General features: G+C 41.7%; 1 protein-coding gene across 9 annotated transcripts in view; it reads right to left on the minus strand.

The window, feature by feature from the left end:
• The window catches only part of scn4a (sodium channel, voltage gated, type IV alpha subunit), a 102,047-nt gene that overhangs the window by 53,288 nt on the left and 27,286 nt on the right, over positions 1 to 21,473 (minus strand). Inside the window, exons 1-2 of one of the 9 annotated variants that reach the window (XM_031894526.1) lie at positions 3,860 to 4,058; positions 2,521 to 2,585 (exon numbers count right to left, since the gene is read on the minus strand). The exons of the other annotated variants lie outside the window; for them this stretch is intronic. The gene's annotated coding sequence lies outside the window, so the exon portion shown is untranslated. Of the gene's footprint in view, positions 1 to 2,520; positions 2,586 to 3,859; positions 4,059 to 21,473 lie in introns of those variants that run through there. 9 annotated transcript variants of the gene reach the window in all.

Here is a 21,473-nt window from a genome sequence, read left to right on the forward strand (position 1 = left end):
ATCTTAGTTGGGATCATGTACAGGTACTGTTTAATTATTACAGAGTGGTGATGAGCGCATCTGTCCTGAAAAATTCACAAAACAACAGCAAAATTCGTGAAACGGCAAAAAATCAGCGAAATGTGTCTGGGGCCGCGCCCATTTTTGACAGGCCCACACCCCATTTGACACGACTGCACCTATTTTGACATGACTGCAACTTTTTTTTTTGTTTGCGCGTGACAAATTTTGCAAAACAAGTTCTGCAAAACAATTTGCCAATGGCGAAATGCGGAAATTCATTGCGAATCTATGCCTGCTAAAAAAATTCACTCATGACCATTCTATAATCCGGGAACATTCTGGATAACAGGTTTCCGGATAACGGATCCCATACCTGTAGCAACATTTTAAAGAAACGATTACATTGAAAATAGAAGTGTTCACATTCCATTAACCAGAGCTGTTTGGTTCAGATGAACACTTAGGGGGAGATTTACTAATCCACGAATGGTCCAAAGGCACCCGAATGCGTTTTTTTCGTAATGATCGGTATTTTTGCGACTTTTTCGTTGCCGTCGCGACTTTTTCGTATAATTTCCGCAATTTTTTCATCGCCGTTGCGAAAAAATCAGATTGGTTTTTCCATCGCTTACAATCGCTCAATACAAAAAAATCGCGACGGCAACAAAATAGTCACGCAAAATACGATAAAGTCGCGGCGCCGACGAAATAGCAGCGACAAATACGAAAAAGTCGCAACGGTGACGAAAAGATGGCAAAATTTTCGTTTCCAATCCGAATTTTTCACTTTCTGGATTCGGATTCGTGGATTAGTAAATCTCACCCTTCGAATTTTGCCAAATCCAATACCCAGCAAAAAGCACCTAGATTTGTGTAAATCCTGAACAAATCCAGGATTCAGTGCATCTATAGAATTCATAAGATTGCAAATCGACAAACACTAGTAATAGTATTTTTCCAAATTTCATAATTTTTTACTGTATTCTATCAAGAAAAAAAATGAAATTTAAAAGTCAAAATGAAAAATTTTGACTTTTAGTAAATGTGCCCAGAATTCTAACCAATGATGGAATTTGTGCTATTTGCCAACTCAGTTTATTTATAGTATTCACCAGTATAATAAAATCAGCCTTAAGCATATTTTCAAGACGCCTTCATTGGAGTTGTAACGGGATTTGCTTAGTAGAAATACAGATAGGGTTGCCAACATTCCCTGAGTCAGTTCCTGGATAGTTCTTCAGCTATTTTATGTAAACAACTTATATTCTTTTGGTTGCTGAATCAATTGGCTTTCTAATAAATCTTTCGCCTCCAATCGCTATCATATTTAAGGAAAAACTCAAAGCTGAAAAATTCAGTTACATTAAATCCACAAATTCAACTATTAATGAACTAAAATAGCTTGAATGTTTACCATAAGAAATAATTCCAAATCTTTTTCTATCATGTTAGTTGAGCAAAATAAACTTTACTTGCGCTGTATCAATTATTTAATGTTTTTCCCCTTCAGTCTTGGAATTTATAGTTACAGCAAGCAGGCAGCCGCCATTTTGTGGGCACTGTTATTAAGGCAAGCTTTGTATCACCCCAATATCTTATGTATTTGCTATCTAGGTGATATCTAGCTACCACTGAATGGAAAAATAAAGTAATTGCAATTGAAAATCTGAGCTGTCAATCATATATTGCCTGTCCCGCCTCTATGCCATAGGCGTGCGGCGACTAATCTCCCCATGTGTCACAGCCCTTAGGTTGAAGACACACAGAGCTACTAAGTAGCAGCTACTTGTCATGGTTACTAAACACCAGGAAATCCCCTGCCATAGACAGTACTGAGAATTGCCTCTGCTAAAAAACACATAGAGACAGTTATCAGTAAATGACCAGAATTGTCTGTTTTAGTAGCCATGACAGGTAGCTGCTACTAGCTCCATGTGTCTAAGGGCTCTGGCACACGGGGAGATTAGTCGCCCGCGACAAATCTCCCTTGTCACGGGCGACTAATCTCCCTGAACTACCATCCAACCGGCGAAAATGTAAGTAGCAAGGCATTTGCCGCAATCGCCTGCGCAGCGTGTGCCATCCCACCGGCGACTTACATTTTTGCCGGTGCGATGGCAATTCGGGGAGATTAGTCGCCCGTGAACAGGGAGATTTGTCACGGGTGACTAATCTCCCCGTGTGCCAGAGCCCTAAGGGCTGTGACACATGGGTAGATTAGTCACCGTGCGACAAATCTCCCTTGTCGTGAGCGACTATTCTCCCCAAAATGCCATCCTGCCGGCTACAATGTAAATAACCGGTGGGATGGCATACACGACGGCGCGATTTGCCGAAGTCAAATCGCACCACCGCGTATGCCTTCCCACCGCCGATTTACATTCTCACCGGTGGGATGGCATTTCGGGGAGATTAGTCGCCTGCGACAAAGGAGATTTGTTGCGCAGTGACTAATCTCCCCATGTGTCACAGCCCTAAACACTTAAAATAAGATCAATTGAATCTGAATCTTCTCACCTCGGTACATAGAGTATCATCTCTCTAGTTCCAGCCACGCCACACCCAACAGGTCATCGTCAAGACTAGTAAAGAAAGGAAGCTGATGGGTATAGGTCTACATATTTATAGTGCATGCAAAGTACTGAGGTATCTGAAACTGACAGAATTCATTTTACCCTTAGGGGCAGACTTATCAAAATGTGAGTTTAGAGCTAAATAGATATAGGGGGCCATATACTAAACAATTTTTAGATAATTTTGCATTTTTTCTAACTTTTTTCTAACTTATAGAACATTTCAGAATGTGTGCAAAAAGTTCGTAAATCATTTAAAAGTTTTTTGTGGTTTTCGTTAAATTTCTACAAAAAAATCGTAGTTTGCGCAAACAATACGAACATTTCGGAATTTGTTTACGCTTTGGTTACACTTTCCTCGGGACTATCTTTTCACCAGGTTTGATCTGTCGAGTACCATTGAGTCCTATGGAAGGGTTCCAAAGCCCGACATGGAAAGCATCAAAGCCAGAAAGGTTTTTGTGGCATAACGAACTTTTCGGCACGAAAATATAGCGACTTTCGGAATTCAATTGCGATATTTTCGTACAAATGATAAAAGCATTGTCAAGAACTTCCGAAATTATCGTGCTTACTCCGAATTTTTACCATATCGTGTTTTAAGCCAAGAAAAAAACGGATGTTGGTAAATGTGCCCCAAGAACTCACCCATGTTCTATTCATTCCTATGGGATTTATAGAAGCAAATTTATCAATGGGTGAAAGTTAGAACTCACCACTTACACTTTTAAAAATCCCATAGGAATAAATAGAACATGGGTCAGTTTTTATGTATTAAGCTCTAAACTCACATTTATATAAATCTGCCCCTTAGTAAAACCTTTTTATTAGTTACTTGCAAGGATTTTTATTCTGTATGAAATTGAATATAATTTTGGACAGTTAATGGTTACAGCCAGTTGCTCTCACCAGACCAGTATGAGAATAAATGCTGAGCTAAACACATATTTAGATAAAAAATACTACCTCGGAGCTATTTTTGAGCATAGATTTATCCTAAAAAATAAAGGCTCTGGATGAATATAAACTTTTTCACTCATTATCTGCACTATATGCACTCAGTTGTAGGAGATGTCTCCTTTCTTTCCATAAATGTCTATTACCAAATGAAATAGAATTTTTTTTTCCAGAAAATCTAAAATTGTTCTCTAAGTATAAATCAAACAGCAAGCTAAAAACTTTTTGAAATATAAATGATCCTATTTTTATTTACATACAAGCCTGTACAGTCCTATGTAGCATTTCTATTTAAAAAAGAGAAACAAAATGATATTTTATCTTACCACAGACCTCCAGAGACCAAAAAAAAGGACAAATGATTTTTGTGCAAATGGCAAAAGTGGAGCTTCTTCTTATTCAGGAATCAAAGTTCCACCACAGCAGATGCAACTTGGCCAGGAATTAATGTAGGTTCACTGCCGTTTCGCTGACATTGATCTGAGGAACTATACATGGCAGGCAGATCAGTTAACTACACAACTAGAGAGCGGAAACGGCTCTGTTTATAACCTGTAACTCTATCAAGACACTGTATCGGTGGGTGGAGGGATCTGACCGGAAATTGTACAATAGACTCAAGTGCTTCTGCCTTCCAAGCCATATTCTAGTAAAGTGCAACTGTCTGGTTCGTAAAATTAGAAACAGACAAATTCTTATCTGTTTAGCATTCATGTTTTTGAGAAAGCAGAGGACTAGCCAGAAATTCATCGAGACGGGATTGCACAATTCTCTCCTACTGCTGTTCTTTCCCACTGTTCTCCATGCATCTTCTCTGCAAGCATATGTAAGAGTCAACTGCACAATTATTTTAGTTTCCATAAAATGTCTATGGGTTTCGTTTCCAGAGCAGAAATCAGACACTTCCATCAGCCCATATTTCCCATTGATCAAGTATATAAATTATTGGAGCATTTCTGGTATATGCACCGGTGCTTCCCTGAGGCAGTCCGGGACATATTCACTGTCTCAGAGAGGAAAACAGGATAAACGTGAAAACACTGAGGTAGATTAAGACTTCCATATGCCATGGGCCAGCCAGGCAGGAACATTTTTATTTACCATAATGCCACTCTAAAGCTGCCACCCTAGGCGTGGGCCCTCAATCGCCTATATGGTAAACATGGCCCTGCTTGACATGTCAGCTTCCATTAACAGAGTCTTTGCCCCATCCCCAAGCCTGATGTCAGAGCTTCAACAGCAATGGGGGAAAGCTAATATACAGCACCCAGGGGGTTTATTTTCCTATAGTTCTCAGTAAGTCTTTAGTCAGTACCATATGCCCTGTAGAGGAAAATAGTGATAAGAAATATCTCTCACCAGGAACTTTAGACTCCAATGCATTTTGCTAATTTTTGCTGCATGGAACTTTTTAGTGGAGCGAAACAGGACAGATTTGCTCATCACTTGAGAAAAATATTCCCAGTTGGCCCAATAGTTCTTCTGGTCCCCTAGTGTATGAGAGGGGAGGAAACATGTGCTCACTCTCATGCTAGACTTCATTACAGCAGGAGGTGGATCTGAAACAGGGCCTGAGGTGCAGCTAGCTCAGGGGGAGGACTCAGTACTGGAGTCCAAGAGCAAACCTTAATAAAGATGTAGTGCAAGAACCTACTAGCTCCTGAGATAGAATGCCCTAGAGATGTAAGATAGGCAAGGCTAGTATGCAACAGCAGTCCTGTGCGCTACCAAGAAAAATAGTGTGGTTAGTATTCTCTAGATCAGGGATTCCCAACCTTTTTTTACCCATAAGCTACATTCAAATGTAAAAAATGTTGGAGAACAGCACAATCATGCAAAGAGTTCCTAGGGCTGCCAATTATGTGTCTGTGATTGGCTATTGGTAGCCCCTATGTAGACTGGCAGCCACTGGGAGAACCATCCATGGGATTCTTACAAACCACTGGGGGGGATCATTGCTCTAGATGACCCCTGCCTTGGTGAAAGGACCACAGCTAGAAAGGGACTCGGGATTATTGGGATTACTCTAGGTGTGCCTCTTGATATTTCCACCAAGGGCTTGTGAGAGGGACCCAATGTTCTACTGTTTAGAAGCCATGGTTTTAAAGGTAAGTCATTCTACACCCCTTTCTGCCAATGACACTGACAGAGTCTGGTAAGTAAGGAGAGCTCGATGCGGGGAAAGGGTTTCTTTTTAGGAACAGGAATAGAGCTAGGTGGGTTATCTGGTATCTCCAAAGGGCTGCTTGGTGTCAGTGTCACTAAACTGGTATCCACTAGAACTGGAATAGGCTTTGCATCTTAAATGACATTATGCTCTCTAGAGGCACAAACATGGTTAGAATAAGGAGCTAAGCAGTTTGGCAGCACACACTTCCTCCTCTGGGACAAAGTCTCTAATCTCACTAAATAAAGTTTTAAAATGTTCACTCAACCATTGTGTAACATGGTCTGAATTCCTCCTTAAGCTTGGGCTTTGCAGTAGCCTCTGCTCTGTCCCGGGGGGTATTACATTTCTATGATGTACACAAATACCCTCTTTATTAAAGGGCTTGTGATACAATTTGCTCCCAAAGTGATACACTTGTAAAGGGAATACTAACTGTTATTGTGGATTTAGAAAGTCAGTCCCACACCCACAACAATCACAATTCTCTTTACTTCATTAAAGAAAACAGCATTTCTATGCAATATGTGTATTAAAAAGTATGTTGCGCTTTAAAAATACTTCATAATAATAATAATTGAGAAAACCGGTAGATCAGGTGGTATAGCATAAAACTCTGATCCAAAAAAGGGGCAAGGCCAGTGCTGTTACTACTCTTCACCTGCCCCCCCCCCCCCCAAAAAAAAATCTTTGGAGAGGCCCGGTACAAATTAACCAAGACACATCCCCGTCTGCTCATATATAAATCCTCACTCCTTGCCCACTCTGCTACCTAAGAGCCTGTGGGGAGTAGGGATTTATATGCAACAATGGGGGAAGCAGATGAGGGCCCCCCTGTCTACCTCCCCCATGACCACAGGGTCTGCTTTTTCTATTGCTACTTCACTGGGCAAGGCTTTCAGTAAAGTGGGTGTGGCTTGGGGCAAATTACTAGGATTTGGCTCTGCATAACAAGGCATGATCTGGTCAAAATGGGGCAATATCCTACAATAATAAGATTCTGACAACACAAATTGCTTGAGAAAAAGAAAAGGCGTCATTTATGAAGACCACAGATGTAAGGGGGCATAGTGCTCAGTCAAAGCACTTCTGTCCAAGCACTCTGTCTGTATGCATTTTGTGGTCACATCACCATTGTATCCTTGTCTAAAGGTCTCAATAACTGCAAGTAACTTCAATAGATGTCAGTGGTCCTAATGTAAAATTACGAGCTTTAAACTAAGATGGCAAACATGTATAGTCTCATTGCAGTCAGATTGAATCAGTAGTGCAAATTGGATGCGGGTGCTTCCTTGGACTATGTTTACTAGACTGCAGCTTCTTATATGGAATCCCATTCATATGCCTCCTGATGATGCAATTAGTCATTATCCACTATAGACTTTCTATTGGGGGTGTGGGGGGATAGCTGACTTTGGGGAAGAGGGTCCAAAAAGAGGGAGACATCCATAAGCCCACTGTAGTGGGGTGCCTCAAAACAGAAGTTGTGAGAAGATGTATGGGATATAGTGGGGCAAGAATATAAAAGTAGGAAAAGATGGTAACCGTAGGGCAGTGATCCCCAACCAGTGGTTTGCGAGCACCATATTGCTCACCAACGCCTTGGATGTTGCTCCCAGTGGCCACAAAGCAGGTTCTTATTTTTTTAATTTCTGGCTTGGAGGCAAGTTTTGGTTGCATAAAAACCCAGTGTAGTGCCAAACAGAGCCTCCTGAAGGCTGCCAGTCTACATAGGGACTACCAAATAGCCAATCCTAGCTCTTATTTGACACCCACAGGTACATTTTTTTATACCGGTGTTGCTCCCCAACACTTTTTCCATTTGAATGTATCTCTCGATAGGGATGTAGCGAACCTCAAAAAAAAAGTTCGCGAACCTGTTCGCGAACTTCCGCCGAAAATTGCGAATATTCGCGAACTTTGCGAACCCCATAGACTTCAATGGGAAGGCGAACTTTAAAAAATAGAAAAGCCATTTCTGCCCAGAAAACTGATTTTAAAGTTGTTTAAAGGGTGCCACGACCTGGACAGTGGCATGCAGGAGGGGGATCAAGGGCAAAAACCTCTGAAAAATTGACACACGCCGGTGATCGGTAATTTTGTGACTTTTTCGTATTTTCCGGCGCTTTCGTAAAGTTAACGTAAGTTTTGCGACTTTTTCTGAGCTTTCGTAACGTTATCGTAAGTTTTGCGACTTTTTCGGAGCTTTCGTAACGTTATCGTAAGTTTTGCGACTTTTTCTGAGCTTTCGTAACGTTATCGTAAGTTTTGCGACTTTTCCGGATCATTCATACCGTTATCGTAAGTTTTGCGACTTTTTCGGATCATTCGTAACGTTATCGTAAGTTTTGCGACTTTTTCGGATCATTCGTACCGTTATCGTAAGTTTTGCGACTTTTTCGGATCATTCGTAACGTTATCGTAAGTTTTGCGACTTTTTCGTACCGTTATCGTAAGTTTTGCGATTTTTTCGGAGAATTCGTACCGTTATCGTAAGTTTTGCGATTTTTTCGGTGCCGGCGAACCCAAATTGCGAACATCACGAAAAGTTCGCGAATTTGCGGACTTGCGAACACCCGATGTTCGCGCGAATTAGTTCGCCGGCGAACAGTTCGCTACATCTCTATCTCTCGAGTAAAAAAGGTTGGGGATCCCTCCTGTAGGGTAAGGTGGTATCTGTTTTGCCAGCCTGGAGCCCTTCAGGAGTCACAGCTTCTTCCAGGTTGGAATTTCCTGGTTCTTATAAATAATGTGGACCTTCAGAAAATATTTAATTGCCCAGGGCCCCAAACAAAAAAAAACAGCCCTGGATGGAACCAAAATAAGATCATCACCCTACACTAGGATTTACAAAATGTACTGACCCCATGGGCACAAGTGAAAGAGCCCTAAGGAGTGCAAATTGCCATAAACCCTGCCATAAGTACAGGGTTTCCTATCCCCTTGTGTCCATTGGTTAACTCTAGCTCGTGAAATTGAAATGTGGGCATTTGGACATACTTGAGAGTGTCCAAGTGGATGCACATGTGGCATCCCTCATAAATACAGTATTGCATTAATGGGAAAAGGGGTCAGGGTGCAAAGTGTGAAAAACATTTGCCATGCCTTTAATAAATATGCCCCAAATTATTCGTCTGAATCATGACCATTACCAATCTATATAAAAGATTAAGAACTCATTTATTTGCATTTTTATAGAGTGTTTCTAAGTGTATTTCTCTTCCTTAGCAATTAAAGTGTTTCAGTTTCTTTAGTATCACCCAATGCCACCTCTGCTGGGCAGCCCACGCAGATACGCACTACCCTCAGGAACTCATGCTGCAACTTCCCAGCATGAGTCTGTGTTTGGGCCCCCTTCCATAGCGAGACACGGCTGTGTATTTGTACAGTTGGTGACGGGCCTGTGGGCACACAAGCATTGCACGGAATAGGCAGGGAAAATAAGGCTGTGTGAGCTGTGAAGTGCATCCAGACACAGCACTGACTCCTCAGCTGCCACCAGAGATCACCCTGGGGAAGAGTCAGATTTCGCCAGCCTGATGACTCGGTTCATTCCTTCTGAAGAAGCAACGAGATGGAGAGTGAAAGTTGCAGAGAAAAGAGTGAGGGGGGTATATCACCCTAGGGACGCAAAGCTTCCCACCCCCCTTCCTGTATACTGCATCCAATTGCCTACTATTTTACACACCTAAAAATGCCCCTTGCTTCCGCTCTTAACTAAATCCAATCTGGAGCTGGTATGACAGTTTCTCCTGTCGGCTGGATTAGCTGTGAAATGATATCTTCCTTCAAGCATTATAACGCACGTGGAGCAGTGCCAGCGCCTTGGGCCTCCTGCTCCCTCCATGTCACTGCTTGGAAAGGGATTCACTTTCCACTATATGTACTTTTGCACACACAACTCACTGCAATAAGCCCAACCCTCACTGCCCGGGGTAATTGGCTGTGCCAGATTCATGCGACAAATCATTTAAAAATGCTATTTGATAGAATAGGCAATAATAATAATGTATTTTAACATCTTCAGAAATATTAAGGGTCTCTTCATTGAAATCTCTCGTAATGAGACAGTAGCCGGTATATGTGTGTATTTGTGTATACTATAAGATTGTACAGGGCTGCATATCCTTTTAACATTTTATAAATAAAGTTAGGCATATATACAGGTATAGGACCCATTATCCAGAATGCTCGTGACCAAGGGTATTCCGGATAAGGGGTCTTTCCGTAATTTGGATCTCCATACCTTAAGTCTGCTAAAAAATCAATAAAACATGAATTAACCCCAATAGGATTGTTTTGCATCCAATAAGGATTATTTATATCTTAGTTGGGATCAATTACAAGGTACTGTTTTATTACTACAGAGAAAAAGAAAATCAGTTTTAAAATTCTGAATTATGTGATTAAAATGGAGTCTATGGGAGACAGGCTTTCCGTAATTCGGAGCTTTCTGGATAACGGGTTTCCGGATAAGGGGTCCGATACCTGTACTTTGTACATATTGTATCCCCTTCCCTATCCATCACTGATCAGAGCCCATTGAGAGCCCCACTCAGTAGATGGCTTTGCCTTCTCTCCATGTTAAACATTACTTTGGTCAAACAGTTGAAGCTGATTGAAGTTGTCACAGAGTCGAATTTAACTAGGAAAAAACCAATGGGCCCCAACACTTGGGTGCCTTTATAATAAATTTTTCTTTTAAAGAAAAAAATTCCTCTAGCCACAAGAGAGTTGCGGCAGAAATCAGGAGACGGAGCTGGGGGTATGAGGGGGTACACGGCTGCAATGTGCAGAAGTGATGTCACTATTACTGGGGGGGCCTTTACCACCCTAGGTACCAGATCAAAATATAGCCTTGGGCCCCAGGCTTCCCCTATTTCCATCAGCCATTTCCTACTTTCACCACAGGCCTATACAACATCCAGCATTGAACTGGCCACCCGTATACTGGGAAAAATCCTGGTGAGCCCCGGGCGGCAGGTGTACATTGTGTATGGGAGTTTTCAGCAGGTGGGTGGGTGGTATCAGCGGCATTGGCAGGGTGCTCAGCAGCAGCAGGGCCCTGAAAGTCCATACCCACCATAAGCTTTGTCATTTACAACTACTTGAATGGCAAAATCAACTGCCCAAGTTCAATAAAAAGCTGCCCTGTTGCTATGGGTTACTGGGCAGTGCAAACTTCTCTAATGTTAAAACCTTATCCCCTTAGTTATAGATCCACATTGACTAAAGCTCCTGATATTACAACCCACTCTCTTAAAACAGGACAGACATAATATGCAAAACAAACATTTAAAAGGGGAACTCTGGCTTCTAAACCAGAATTTGTTAGAGAGCCCCACAAAACACAGAAACCCCTAATATACTTATCGCTGTAATCTATTCCTTCAATAAGTATGAACAAATACCATTTTTATATGGTGAAATCCAGCTGCAAGACAGTTCTTCTCTTTCTGCATCATTTGAAATCCTGGCAGGGGAGGGGGGACTAAAACACTGATGTTACAAATTCAAACAACTTCTTTACAGCTTACAGACAGCATGCAGGAAGTACATAACCCACAATGCATTGCCCTGTGACGTTCCTTTCCTTATTGACATCACGTGTGCAGGGAATTGTGGGATTGGGAAGATGCAGGCTGAAGGCAGGCTGAGGACAGTCGAATATTTTTTTTGAGTCTCAAAGTAGCCAGCCAGATCAGCAGGGGAACAGGGGGCGGGGCTTAGGGAACTGTTCAATTACATTAAAAAAACCTTGTGTTGTGCTTAGGTGGAATATTCAGGTTCCATAGTGATCCAAACACTTATGATTTTATGATGTTAAAGGGGATGTAAACACAAACAGTGAAAGTTGCCAAATGAAAAAAATGTAATTTTAGGCACCTTTCCAACGTTATTCCCACATATCTCTAAACATTCAGTAAACATCTTCAATAGTTTTAAAGTTATTTGTAAATGTACTTGCTACTGCCTGCCCCCTGCTATTCTCCGCACTGATGGTTCTGACATGTAGAACAATGTAGCACATTAAAGGCAGTCATGAGGGGACATATTCTTTCTATGCAGCTAGAAATAAATATTTCAGAGAAAGTATCTGGTATTGAACAACAATCTTACGGCTAAATACCAAACTTACCTCTCCACACAGACTGAACCAAATCATCAATTATATTTAACTGCTAAGCAGGACTTTGATACTCAGACAGGGCAAAAAGAAATGTAGAATATCGTAGAAATAGATTTTATCGATGGGGAAATAAGTCAGGCCATCTTTTAGCCATCTTAGTATTTTAGTTCATAAGGCAGAAGGTACATCTTTTATTCCACAATTAGGTCAGTGGGTGGGCTTAGGCATACTTCGGAAGAAATTTTTGAGGAATTTTAGTCATATTATCGGAATTTATATCAGGCACCTACAGATACTATGCAAGAGCGAGTGGAATACCTTCCATCTGCAAATTTACCCAAATTGTCTCACAGAGATGTGCTGAATGCTCCTATAACCGAGCAGGAAATAAGCAATACAATCAAATCGCTTGCTAATAACAAAGCACCTGGATTGGATGGGTTTTTGTGTGAATACTATAAAATCCTTACAGAAACACTTACGGTGGCCATACAAGTAGCAATAATGATCTTACGTGCCACCATTAGTCGCTCCCACTGTCCATTGACATTCAGGGCTGAATCGTCAGATATGGATGTAGGAACAATAGAAATTCAACCTCCACCTGCCAATTCAGCCCTAAACATTGATTTTACTCGGGCGCCAATCAAAATCTTTTAACCTGCCCGATTGACGAGGCGATATCTGCAGCCTTTGCAATATTGGTGGTCTCATCGAGCCGCCATACACGCACCAAATATCATATGAATTGAGGTTTCGTACGATAATATTGGTATGTGTATGGCCAGTTTTGCTCCAATTTTACATTCTTTATATCAACATACTATACAGACAGACTATACAGACGGGGAGAACTGGGTCAGATTTAAAGAGGCAAAAAACATTGTGATCCCTAAAAAGAACAGGCAATTAGATCAGGTGGAATCTTACAAACCTATATCCTTGCTTAATCATGATTACAAAATATTTACTAACCTGCTAGTTCGAATACTGCAAAAAATATTAATAGATCTTATAATACCTGAGCAGTTGGGTTTTAACACATAACAGACAATCAGTTAAAGCAATAAGCTCTGCTTTAGCAGCACTAATAACTGACTGCCAGAAAAAAAAATCCCAAACATTGTTTGTCAATTTAGACGCCAATAAGGCATTTGATCTGGTACTCCATTCCCATTTAATTAGATTAGTTAAGTTCAGACATTTTGTGCTGTTCCACCACAGGAAATTAATACCTCGGTAGATTGTCTATTTCGATTAGCCACAATCAGACCCTCCGCTTCCCTTCTTTATAAAATCTTGAAAGTTCCACTGATAGAGACTTTGGAAGAGGTATGGGCAATTGTTTTGGATGAAAAATTGTTAACCTTACATTTCAGATCCCTATCGCTCAGATCAAGTCATTTTCATGTTATGTTTTTGAATATATTACTCAGGGGTTACTTCTCCCCTGCACTACGAGAAATTGTGGGTTGGTCTGAGTCTGATATATGTTCAAAATGTCATGCTCCAAAAGAAGATATTTATCACTGTTTATGGACCTGTCCGTTAATTAAACAATATTGGGAGGCGGTTATTTCCAATTGTCAATCTACATTACATATTCAGATAGATTTTACTCTTTGGAGATATAGTAAAGATCCCAAAGGCAGACAAGAAACTAGCAAACATAGTTTCAGTGGTTAGTAGAAAGGCTACATTGCATTGCTGAATATTATCTCAACTCCCATCACTTGCTTTCAACGCTTTACTTTGCTTCCTGCATGGATTGGTTGGAAGCCACTCTTAATAGAGAAGCCAAGTTATAATTTTTTTTGTTACTTGGACAAAATATGTGCAAACAAGAAATTCTCTATGCATTCAGGTTTACTACTTGGTACATGTCCTGACACCATTTTGGTTGAAAGGGGAGAGGCTTTAGGGAAGAGAAGAACATTTTTCAATGTTTAGGGTCATTTGATGTTAAGTGATTTGGATCACTGATGAGGGTGAAAGAAAGTGTAGAGATCCACCTCAATTTATGTATATAACCCTATTTATGACTGTAACGGCACGTTTTATCTTACGTGTATGTACTTTATTGGTACAAAAAAAGACATTTATAAAAAAAAAAACAATGTAGGAGACCAGTTAATACACAGACCTGTGAAGAAGCATGCAAGGTATTTTGGGAATTAGAGTTTTGGCTGGAGGAAGCTTCCACTACATTGTTTGGAGTCATAACCAGCCCACTGCATGCCCTGACTATACCCACTAAATTCAACCATGCTCCGTTCTGGGAAGCTTTAGAGGTGTGCATCAGAACACACCTATTTATTTATGACAGTTGTACCTGGTGAACCATAGGGGGCACTGCAGGAGTCCTTGATTGTAGCACCGAAGATGAAACTAATTCCCCACTTTGCATTCTGGGGTGTTCACATCACACAGCAGAAGTAACAGGGCTGTATTTCACCTTGAGTGGCCACCTGTGACTCCTTTTCAGCTCACTGCTCCACTGCTACTAAAGCAGCACCTTTAGTTTCCGTGTCTAAATCATCTGTTATTACATTTTTTGTTATGCAGCTGTCAGGCTTGGAATTTTACCAGCTAGCTGGTTGCTACAGATTAATTACCCTAGCAACAAAGTAAAATAATAATAGATGAATAGCAGGGGCCCTGGTAACTGCTTAGCAATATAAAAATAAGAACAGAAACTGTCTGGCCTCTGCTCATGGAACAGAACTGCCATTAGCTAGGGTAATTAATTGAAGACTTTGGTGGAACATGGATTCCACCTACTGGTTATCATAGAGCATTACATCTTGAAATAGCAAGCATTATGGCAGCTTCCATGAATATAATGACCATGAAAACCAGACTATAAAAGGGTAGTTACTGCTCTAAACATATCCTTAAGGAAAAATACATTTCCTGTCCCAAAATGATGTGTTAGTATGTACATCTAAGTAAAATAGCAGCCAAATACTCAGTGGATTAAATATAAGTGTGAGGTTGCGCCTATAGCGACACAACCAAGGGGCTGAGAAGGGACACGGTTGTGACATTTCAGGGGTGGGGATATGACATTTTGAGGACAGGGCCCCTTCATAAATGGGAAATGTGGCTCCATATTTGCTGAGTAGGCAGGGTTTGGGGACATAGAGGGGGAACAGAGAGGGGGGGATAGGAATTAGAGGCAAGGGGTGGAAGAACTAGGGATTACAAATTTGCCAGTCAATTTATAATACTGGTCAAACAGCCCCCCACCAGCCAAATATCACATAAAACAGTCCATATAAATTAAGCATTTTTAATATAAAATATATACAGTATGTGCTATTGGATAGTAGGGTTGCCACCTGTCTGGTTTTGACCCGGACTGCTCGGAATTTGGAAAACTGGGCACTCACTCACTGTGTGTGGGCACTGTGCTCACACACAAACCAAGGAAACGCGTGCATTCTAGTTTTTATCAGGCACGTCTTCCTGTTACCTATATTATTTCCTGTCAGGTGATCCGAGGAAAGATGTAAAAATAAAGGGCAATATTTACTGATATGTATATGCCAAGGAGAGTGATTCTTTAATATGGCATATATAAGGATATAAACAACCTGCTGTACAGCTGAAATTTGTGTTGCTGCCCATGTTGGTCTTTGCAAGAACTCAGCGACCTTCCTTAAATGTCCCTACTGAGACCGGCCAAGTGTTTAAAGGTAACTATAATCCTGAACACTGGCGGTCAGTATAAAATAGATCAAATAAAACAGACTATATGAGAAGGGTCATTTGTAAACACTGGATAAATTTGCTCTTGGGCAGTAACCTATTGCAACCAATCAGTCAGCTGCAGGAAGAACAATGAAAGCAAACATCTGATTGGGTCATATACATAAGGCTGATGCCACACACGGCATTCTCGCGCATTTTCATGCGTATATCGGCTACATGTGCCTGCACCCGAGCGTATCCCATTCATTTGGGTGCAGGCACAAGTAGCAGGCGTAGGGCTGAATCTTCGGCAAGCGTTTTTCCGCTTGCCGAAAAAATCAGCCCTACACCGCGTGTGGCATCAGCCTAAAGTCATCTCACTGAAGAGAATGTAAATGAGGGCTTGTTTACAAATGCAACCGCAAATGTAAGGCACAAAAATACCAATAAAAGCTGCACAAAACTGGCAGTTGCCTTTCAATCAGATGCAAAGTACAGAGAGGCCAGGGCAGCCCTGCAATTTACACTTTCCCTGAGGAGCTGTCGCTACTAATGCAATTAACTTCCACCTAGTACATCACATGCCAAGACATGTTTTTTTTACCCGACCACCTTTGCCAGTAAGAAATACCAGGGGGTCGGACTGTGACATCAGGGGTAAGGGACTGGTTATTATTATACTATTACACATACATTTTGGGACAAAAACAGTGCACTGTGGGTTAAAAACATGGCACTTGACTTAATTCCGAACCGGTGTAGCCGAGTGTCCCTGACCTTGGTACAGCACCACGGGTACAGGATGGGAAGGCTGAAAAACAGCAGCCAAAGTCTCTATAATAGGATCATTTTCTCACTAGGGTTTGCATATGGTCTGCAGTGTTTAGGGCTAACCAACCAGGTGCAGACTGGGATTCAAAATAGGGCATGGTGGGCACACAGAGGCACATACAGTCTGGTCAGCCAATCACTGGGCGCTGTTTATCATAGCCCTCCCCTGATGTTACAGGCACGCTCTAGGGATGCCACCTTTGCCAGTCGCTAAACTGAACAAAGGGGTGGGGCTGATAGCATCAGGGGTGGGGCAATGATGGTGGGGGTGGGCGTCAGTGGCGGGCACTTTGATGTCGAGTTTGGTTATGACGTTGGGGTGGGGTTATTTCATTACTTAGATACAATTACCTGGATTAACTTCCAGATTTCTTAATGTTTGAAACCAGACAGAAAGTATTAAACTGGACTGGGATGTTCGTTTCAAAAACACATGGGTGGTAGCCCTCGCGCTATTTATATTTTGCCCGAGGAGTGAAATCCTTTTATTAAAAGTATGGAATCTATTATACAGAAACCAGTTATCCAAAAGCTCTGAAATACAGCAGTTCTAATTAAGAATAACAATTCCACATGTTTTATTGATTTGCTTTTACTTGATGTGTACTAGGCCATGTTGATAAAAACAAAATCACGGTATCTTAATATATAAATGTTTTTGATGTATTTGGCAGGCTATTGTTCGTGTTTCACAAGGCTGAAAACTAAACAAACAGTTGAGACCCGAACAGACCTAAGAAAAGCTAAACTCGGGTCAGAACCAAACAGGTGGCAACCCTAGCACACCCCAAACTGTTACAATTCAATTTCCTGATGTCAAACCCTTCTTGCCCAGATCAGATTTGAAGAAAGGTGCCAACCCTAGGGGCAGTTCTGTGCAATAGGGTAAAAACTAGGGGTAAGCAGCAGCGTCATGTGCCTATGGCTCAGCTGGGGAGGGATGAAATTCCTTGGGCCTGTAGGAACAACGAGGTGTGCAGGAGCACTGGATGTGGCGCAAGATGTAGAGCACAGACATTGCCATAGATGTCAGAAATGGGGGGCCAAGGGGGCCATGGCATGTTAGCAGGAAGCCACTGTGAATGTTGCCAGCCAATGCTTTGCATTTACTTATATAAAGCCAGCAAGCTATGCAGTGCAGATGTAGCATTCCCAGCTGTAAATGGTCTGTAGTAGTCGGTACGGCTGAAAATTCAGGTGACTGTGTTGGTATTATGTGCAGCGTGAACAGGGCCTGCTTCTCCCAGCCCAAACTCAGAACAGGTGTCTGTATGGGGATATAACTACTGCATGTCATAGCATCAACCATCCTGCTATTAATAGGCCAGGCAAAAAGGGTTTGATGTGCAGAGGGAGCAGGGGAACAGGTGCCTGCTGTGTAATCTGGAGAAACACTTCAGTCTCCTTTTCTATGCAATGTGGCACGGCCGTGCCAGGAAACCAGCATTACAAAGAATGTGAAGTCAGGCAGTTATTTAGTCAAGCACAAGCGCCAAGTATTTCGCTGTAAGCTCTTGGGTCAGTCACACAAATCATATGGCAAATGTGTATTATTAACCAATGTGTCCAGCACATGAGCTGGTGTGCAACTTTAAGGTCCAGTGCTCTTAGTAAGTCAGCATTTGGCAAAGCCCAGCCAGCAGCTGCCTGAGCATGATGGGGACCTAATGCCAAGGTTACAGCCACCCCTGTTATAAATTGCAGCGTTATGCATTATGATTGCCCAAGGTTGCAGTTCATAATTAATTTATAAAATAAACCTTCATTGGATGGTTCATTTGTTAATGGAAAAGTTTACCTTTAAAAGAACTTTCAGTATCTTATAGATGCATCTTTCCTATTCAGGGTTCCCATGGACTCAAGAGTAATTCCAGGATTCCCTGAAAAGCTCTGTTGAAGCTATTAATACAGCATAAAGGAAGTAACACCGTTGGAATACAATGTAAGTCTGTTTTCTGTCCTTGTCACTGAAATAGGCGCCATTTTCTGTGGTATTGGTGCAGAGCAATAGGGGCTTTGCAAGCACCAACAATTAAATGTAAGTATTCTTTACTGTGAGAGCTGTGAAGTTGTGGAATTCCCTCCCCGAATCAGTTGTGGGAGATAGCTCTCAGTACAAGTGAGGGAATACAGGGGTAGGGGGGATAGCTCTCAGTACAAGTGAGGGAATACAGGGGTAGGGGGGATAGCTCTCAGTACAAGTGAGGGAATACAGGGGTAGGGGGAGATAGCTCTCAGTACAAGTGAGGGAATACAGGGGTATGGGAGATAGCTCTCAGTACAAGTGAGGGAATACAGGGGTAGGGGAGATAGCTCTCAGTACAAGTGAGGGAATACAGGGGTATGGGGGATAGCTCTCAGTACAAGTGAGGGAATACAGGGGTAGGGGAGATAGCTCTCAGTACAAGTGAGGGAATACAGGGGTAGGGGAGATAGCTCTCAGTACAAGTGAGGGAATACAGGGGTAGGGGAGATAGCTCTCAGTACAAGTGAGGGAATACAGGGGTAGGGGAGATAGCTCTCAGTACAAGTGAGGGAATACAGGGGTAGGGGAGATAGCTCTCAGTACAAGTGAGGGAATACAGGGGTAGGGGAGATAGCTCTCAGTACAAGTGAGGGAATACAGGGGTATGGGAGATAGCTCTCAGTACAAGTGAGGGAATACAGGGGTATGGGAGATAGCTCTCAGTACAAGTGAGGGAATACAGGGGTATGGGAGATAGCTCTCAGTACAAGTGAGGGAATACAGGGATAGGGGAGATAGCTCTCAGTACAAGTGACGGAATACAGGGGTAGGGGGGATAGCTCTCAGTACAAGTGAGGGAATACAGGGGTATGGGAGATAGCTCTCAGTACAAGTGAGGGAATACAGGGGTAGGGGGGATAGCTCTCAGTACAAGTGAGGGAATACAGGGGTAGGGGAGATAGCTCTCAGTACAAGTGAGGGAATACAGGGGTAGGGGAGATAGCTCTCAGTATAAGTGAGGGAATACAGGGGTAGGGGGGATAGCTCTCAGTACAAGTGAGGGAATACAGGGTTATGGGAGATAGCTCTCAGTACAAGTGAGGGAATACAGGGTTATGGGAGATAGCTCTTAGCACAAGTTGATCCAGGGACTGGTCCGATTGCCATCTTGGAGTCAGAAAGGAATTTTTTCCCCTCAGCAAAATAGAGAGGCTTCAGATGGGGTTTTTTGCCTTCCTTTGGATCAACTAGCAATTAGGCAGGTTATATATAGGCATTATGGTTGAACATGATGTATGTACGTCTTTTTTCAACTTACTATGTTACTATGTAATTTTGCTGGAGTTCTGGGGGGGGAAATGCACCACTGTGAGTAAAAAAACATGATGATTTGTGTAAAAAAAATTGCATGTTGTACAATGTCCAGTGTTCATACACAAGGCCTCTTATATTAAGATTCTTTTTAAACATTAGCAGAGAACTTTTGAATAGGAGAGCAATACGGCAGCTCAGTCTCATATGCAAAAAGTGTGTAGAGATGATAAATTCTCTGCTTGCAATCAGGTCTGGTCTAAGACCCGAAAACAGGCATTTCCAGTACAGAGGCCCAACCAGCTTTACACCAGCCCATTAAATAGTGACTATATGGCATCTTACAGAACCCACAGACTGCCAGTCCAGGCCTGCTTGCAATAAGCTAGAGCAGTGCTGTCCAACATATTACATGTAGTGGGCCAATGAATTCTCATTCAGCATGTTGGAGGGCCAGATTAAGTTAAAATGATCATGTGATACAATGAAAAATATGGAGTCCTAGAACACATTGGGGGCCATAGGCATCCTTCACCCAAATTCCAAACCATTATGAATGTATTTAATTACATGGCTTTTTGACAAGTAGTGTGACATTTTCAATTATCATTAAAGAGGGAAACTATAGTATACAGGTATACTTTCCCATTATTTACCTGCAAAGGGTCTTACCAGCTTTGACTTCTATGATGTGGGGGGGGGGGGATGCCGTGCTAGTTCCACTATTAAGGTTAGAATGAATTATCTTCAAACTGGACCATCACAGCATAAATGATGCAGATTAAATATTTTTAATCTACTGCTCTGTGAAGCTACAGTTTTGTTATGATTGAACTATTTATAACTTATTTTTCTATTCAGGTACTCTCCTATTTATATACTAGTGTCTCATTTAAACCACTCCCTGGTTGCTAAGGTAATTTGGACCCTAGCAACCATATAGCTACTGAAACTCCAAACTCGGGAGCTGCTAAATAAAAACTGAAATAATTACAAAATTACAAATAATACAAAATGAAGACTAGTTACAAAGAGTCTCAGAATATCACTCTCATCATACTAAGGGGCACATTTACTAATCCACGAATCCGAATGGGAAAAATTTGGATTGGAAACGAACATTTTGCAACTTTTTCGTATTATTTGCGATTTTTTCGTTGCCGTTGCGACTTTTTCGTAAATCGTCGCAACTTTTTCGTAGCCGTTACGACTTGCGCAAATTTTCGTATTGAGCGCTCATAAACGGCGGGCAAACCTTTCAGACTTAGCATGATTTTGGAAGCCTCCCATAGGACTCAATGGCACTCTGCAGCTCCAACTTGGCCCAAGGAAAGTCACGATACTGAAGCTTAAATGGATCCGAAACTTTCGTACTCAGCGTGACGGCTACGAAAAAGTCGCAACAATTCGCGCAAGTCGTAACGCTACGAAAAAGTCCCGACAATTCACGAAAAAGTCGTAACAGCTACGAAAAAGTTCCAACAATTTACGAAAAAATCGCAAATTACCGATCATTACGAAAAAAACGCATTCGGACACTTTTCGGACGTTCGTGGATTAGTAAATGTGCCCCTAAAAGTTAACTCTAAGGAGTTTATTAGCAAAAATAAAATCAATTATTCTCAAATCAATCACTAAACAAATTCCAGTATAAAGGGAAAATATATTCATACCCCTAAAAGAAAAGGACAAGGAGTAAGGGACCCCTCTTAAACTCACAGATGGGTTCAGAGCCTTGGTTGGTGGGGGGATAAGTCTGAAAGCCAGTAATGAATGCATTTCAGCAGAAAGCCCAGAGATGTCAACTCTGAAGTAAACCTTCTTGGCAGATAGGTAGCTTTC

The sequence above is a fragment of the Xenopus tropicalis genome, chromosome 10 (genome assembly GCF_000004195.4).
Source record: "Xenopus tropicalis strain Nigerian chromosome 10, UCB_Xtro_10.0, whole genome shotgun sequence".
Taxonomy (NCBI): domain Eukaryota; kingdom Metazoa; phylum Chordata; class Amphibia; order Anura; family Pipidae; genus Xenopus; species Xenopus tropicalis.